Source organism: Citrus clementina, unplaced genomic scaffold (assembly GCF_000493195.1).
Source record: "Citrus clementina cultivar Clemenules unplaced genomic scaffold, Citrus_clementina_v1.0 scaffold_2, whole genome shotgun sequence".
NCBI classification, from domain to species: Eukaryota; Viridiplantae; Streptophyta; class Magnoliopsida; order Sapindales; family Rutaceae; genus Citrus; species Citrus x clementina.
In genome coordinates, this window is record NW_006262688.1 from 11,338,746 (window position 1) to 11,344,750 (window position 6,005).

The following is a 6,005-nucleotide window of genomic DNA, read 5'->3' on the forward strand; positions in this document are numbered from 1 at the left end:
TAATGAACCCCTTTTGCAACTAGCTGGTTTATGCTCTGAAATGCCTCCTATCTAGATTGAGATTTAACTTAAAAACTCATTATTCTAATAATTTTGATAGGTGTCTCTATTAGAACCAAAAGTCCAAGTTCCATTTCTCTGTAAAGCATTATATGCATTTTTCTAGTTATATGTCACTGCTGATCAGCTGGAGCCACTTTTAGTTGTGAGATAGATTTTTAGCTAGTAAATTCTAAATTTTACTCTGTTATCATGATATGGTGTGATACTATTGATTAGGATGGTTGTGAAGGTGAGATAAGTGAACGTGACGGAGAATGATGTGGTCAGGATCTTGGGACAATTAAGGAAATGATAAAACTTGCTGAAGTGAGGATTAAGAATAGGATGTTGATAACATGGTTAGTACAGGTGATGCAACAAAAGAACGACTAAAGCTACTATCATTAAGAATGTAGACTAGTGCAATACAGACTGATATTAACTTAGAAGAGGATGATGAAGAGGAAAACAACTCAGAATAAGGAAAGTCATACTCATTAAAAGAAATATGGATGGCAATATAAACTTTGCTTGATTTATCTAGACATTTGTAGACCTTATGAAGGGTATTGTAGTTTAAAAATAGAAATTATTTAGAATGAAAAACAAGTTTATATTGGTTATAAAGCCTAAGAAATGGATAACATGCACAACCAAACACTCTAAGAAACTGAGAATTTAGTGACTGATGATGAAGTTTTTGATAAAGAGACAAATTATTGAGAATCGTGGTTAGCATTCTATTTATAAGATGAGGCAATATGAAACGCATCCCATTAAAAGGAAATAGCCATTTTGGCTTATGCAAAAAGGGTTGGACTTGTTTCAATAATATGTCTTTACTTTTTTTCAACAATATCTATTGATAATGTATGTGGAGACAACTGAATCTAACTTTTATTTATTGAAGAAAAGAGTGAAAAATTATAAACTCTCATCTTATATTAGATTGTAAGGCTTTAATGGAAAGATTAAACTGTTTTTCAACTAGAGATTTAAAGTATTAAAATTTAGGTAGGGCATATGACTTAAAAATCAAAGAAAAAATCCAGCAATATTTAATATAATCATAAACAAAAGAAATGCAGCATTTATAACCATCAATAGATATTACGGAAGCTAGTCCCCCTAAATCTATGTGAATCAATTCTAATGGATATTTTGTTTTGATCTCAATGACTGAAGAATGTAACTGATGTAATTTTTCAAGTTGACATGCATTACGAACTAAAAAGATGAATTATTGACGTTAACAAAAGACAAACATTTATTCCTTAGAATAGTTTGCGTAACATGTTTGCTTAGGTGACCAAGTTGATTGTGTAAAAGATTTGTCGAAATAGAATTTGAAGTATGGAAACTTATAAGGGACTTTGACTTAAAATTGAAAGACAAAACATTATTAGTGTTTTCAACAAAACTGATATCCTTATTGAAAGAAAGAACTGACACTATAGAGCTAGGTTGGAAAACTTGCATATAAAAAAGAGAGATGAATTCTTTTAGTAATAATAGCTTGTACATAACATCTTTAGCAATCCCCTGAGCCAATAGAATTCTATTCACTTTGTCATTCAGAAAACAAGCATCAGAGGAAAATTTAATGATAATGTTATTACCATTAAGAAGTTTGGAAACTGATAAAATTTTTGGTAAGTTTAGGGACACATAGAGCATCATTTAGATACAGACAAATGCCAAAGGAAGTATAGAAGCAAGCATAAACTATATGTGTAATTTGAAGAACTTAACCATTACCTACAACTAGTGAATTATAGCCAAAATAAAGCTTACCATCATTTAAGTTCTAAACTATATTACTGAGGTGGTGAGTTGCTCCACTGTTAAGGTACTAACCTTGATCAGTAGCTCCTTAAATGTGGCCATATATTGCCTTCGACCCCTGATTCTAACTAAAAAAGTAACCTAGGACTAGAAAGTTTGGAACAAAGTTCTTATTGAACCTGTCTTTGCATTTAGCTACAGTATGATTGAATCATTAAAAAAATCTAATAGGCAATTCTTCCTCTTTGAACAAATCTATTTTCAATACCTCTTGAACTAAAACCACCTGTTCCAAAGTTATTATTGAAACCACCAATAAAACCATCAACTAAACCTTTACAAATATTATTCTAATTTCTTTTCCCTAAGTTTTGTCCTTGATAACCACATTTGTTATTGCCACCAAAACCATTAAAGCCACCTCTTCCACCATGATTAGGGTTCCAGATACTGCCTCCACCTCTATTCCAGTTACCTTGACTATTATTGTTTCCTTTCTTCTAAAAATTTCTAGCTTGAGCTACATTAGCTGCACAGTTATTTTTGACCTCTTTGCTATCATTGAATTTACTGCTTTCAAGCCTAGCTTCATGTGTGAAAACCATAGCATATGCTTCACTAGGTTCTATAGTTAACATTTTTGTCTCAATGTAAATAACAATAGAATAATATGACTGATCTAAACTAGTAACATAATATGACTGATCTAAACTAGTAACATGATAAGTAATTAAATCTATATTGTTCACCAGACTACCAGCCAAAACAAGGCCATTAGTAACATTTTTTAGCTTTGTGAAATATTCAATCATTGATAAAGATCATTTTCTCAAATTGCTTAGAAACATTTTCAGATGAACTTTCTTAGCCATAAATCCATATCCACATTGTTTTTCAAGATTTTCCCACAACTCATAGGAGGTTTTAGAGCTTACCACAAAGCTGAGTATATCAACAGTCATTGATGACATGATCCAACTAAGCCGAAGCTAATCTTGGCGTTGCCACATAGTATATTCTAGATTTTCATGACCTTATGTGTTGGAAGAGGAGCCTCTAGATCCAGATCCATATGAAAGAAATTAATTAGGACAGACCTAGATCCATCAGTGTAGCATTCAAGTCCATTACCACAAATTGAAGAGAGTAATTATTTTTTTCTAGATTGTGTAATTTGTGCAATCAAGCTTGATTGGAGTAGCAAAGGTGAAAAAGGTTATGGCAGTAGTGTTAGATTGTTGACTCCAGCTTGTTGGAGCCGTTAGAGTGGCTCTAATACCAAGTTAAAGAAATTTATTCTGTTTGTTTATTGAAAAAGTTAAAGAAAAATATAAAAAAAATGTTGTGACTCAAATTAAAGAACAAATAATTGAATTCATCATATTAGCTTACATACTCAACTTAGATTACAAGAGTATTTATAGGAGTAACTAGAACCTTTTACAAGAAATAAAAACATGAGCATAAAACACAGCTCAGCTTAACCACTTTGTAGAGGGAAATAACAACCAAGAGCGGCTTGCATAACAACCTGCTTGCATGAAGGCTGACTCAAGTCACTCAACATCTTGTTTACATTTTGTTGATATAACTGCTGGCTCAACAACTAATTCAATATTATTCTTAACAGTGTTGACAATAGTGTGAGCATATTTTTACATCGTTGTAAAAGTATGTTCATACTGTTGTCAATTTATTTAGGACTTTAAAAAATCTAAGATCTTGAATAAGATAAACACTTTAAGTGTACAAATATAACTATAGAGTGAAAGATGGAGAGTTAGTCCTAGTGAAATTAGACTAAGATTGTCTACTTTGACCATGTCAGCAGCAAAATCTCCACACAAAAAAAAGTATATATGAAGTAACAATTATTAAAGGAGTAAAGTTCATTATGACATTATATCTCTGATTAGTTATTTTTCTCTGTTCCTTTTTTTTTTTTTTTTTTCAAATAACAAAATCTTTCTCATTTCGTCGAGGTTTTCACAAAATAAAAAATTGGAGAGTAGCATATTTGATTAATGAAATATCCTAATTATGATGAACGTCCTAATTATGTTTCATCTATTTGGGGGCAGCAGACAAGACTATGTGGAATGAATTAATCAGTTGGGTATTCGAAAATAGAAATTTTATTATAATATAAAATAAATTTCGGTTTTGATCGTGGAACAGGAACCAAACATCAATTATTAGAAACACAAAACCATGCACAAACAAAGGGCCCATGTTCATCATTAATTTTTCAATTCAATCTCCTTCCTTTAGAGTGGAGAAATGAGATGAACTTAACAGGGCAGTAGAGCATTATCTTTTATCTTTTACTTTTCCTTAAAAATTCTCCACAAATGATCTTTTATACTGACTAGCATTTGAAAATTCAAGAGGAAGCTCCATGATGAAATTTCGACCAAAACAGGGAAGCAATCTAATAATTTCTAAAGTCGGCAATAATTGGACAGGAGTGAATGATCCAAGAAGAAGCTGCTTAAGGAAGTGGGCCTCATGGGAGGCCCATTGTCATCAATTGACTCCAAATGTAAAGAGACTGTACAACAGTTGCCGGAGTCTTGTCGTCAATAATCAACATGCATGGTGTCTTGCCATGCACCGCTTTCTATAATAATAGACTGTGGATTTAAATTAATAAAGATTTCTTGTTATCATCTTTCTAATCATAAACAACTTTCTTTTTTTTTTTTTAATTCGCATGTATGATTTCGGTTCCTTTGATCAATCTACTAAATGGGTTAAATAACATGTACCTTCCCTTCCCTCTCCACAGGGAGATCATCTATGTTGCATACGGTGATGCCATATTTTTATTGCTAAAATATAGTGGGTGTCAAGTAATTAATGAATAGTATTAGAGGAACAAATTATTTCGCAAGGCATGTATGTTAGTTTGTTTCACTAGTAAATTTTTTTTTTAAAGTTAATATAAGTGGTTTGGAATTCAAATTATGTTCCCTATTTCAATCCATTGTGCAATCAAAGTTAAATAAAATCTAATTAAAGTACAGGAGGAATCAAATGGTTATTAGATAATGACTTGTAAACCTATTGATTGAGTTGAATTATAAATATAAATGTAATTAATGAGAATAATAACGCGTGTCATGTGACTATTGAACAGAAGCAATACCCATCAACTATTCAAATTACGCATGATAGTTTATAAAAAGAATTTGTATTCCTTCTACTATTTGTAAATGATCATATTAGAGCATCATCAAAAGACTTTTTTAATGAGATTTTACTTCTTATTGAAGAGTCACTAAAGGTATCAATTTTTTTTTTTTACATATTCAAATAAGATAGTGGTTTTCTTTATTCAATACTGAAAAGTAATTTCTTTATCTTCACAACATTTTTTTTGTGAAAAAAAGTTAATTAAAATAATACAAAATTTATTTTTATTTAAAGAGTTTTTGGAAGAGATCTTATTTTTCAGTATTCTATTTGCTACGTAGATAAATAAAAATTAAAGAGTCTTGTAATGGAATTAGGATTATCTACTAATATGAATTTTTACAAACTCTTAAGAATCTTTATATTATCTATTGTTTAGTATTAGTATATAATTATAAATTCAGTATTTTTATTTTTTTAAATTTATTAGTTAACAATCGCTTAAGTGAATTTTGTTAAGAAGAAGATGAGTTAATGAGAGGATTCTAATTAATTTTAGTGAAGGTCTATTCATTATTAATGTGCTTGTTTTACAAAATCTATCAATGAATCGACAAAAAACATGTCATAGGAAAGACATACCTTATCTTAGCAATTGAATGGTATTAATGAAGCGGATAATGCATTAAATATATTAAATAACAATTGTAACTATTTGATAATTGACACCATATTTAATGGATAATATGATTAACTCCACACACACCACTAAAACAAATTAACAAAAAATTTAAAACAACTCTTGGCCTCTTGGGCAACAACAATACAATTAGACGGTAGGCATGCTCGTACGACACCAACTAAAATAATGAATGAATATTCGGACGTAATATTATTATTTAAAACATAAAAAGAAAGAAAAAAAAAGGTGATTGGAGCGTGATTCACACTGCCACGAACAATCGCGTGGGTCTAAGTAGAAAGTAAGCTGCCTTGTGTTTTTTAATGTATCCAAACCAAAACCAAAACAGAAAGTGAGACAG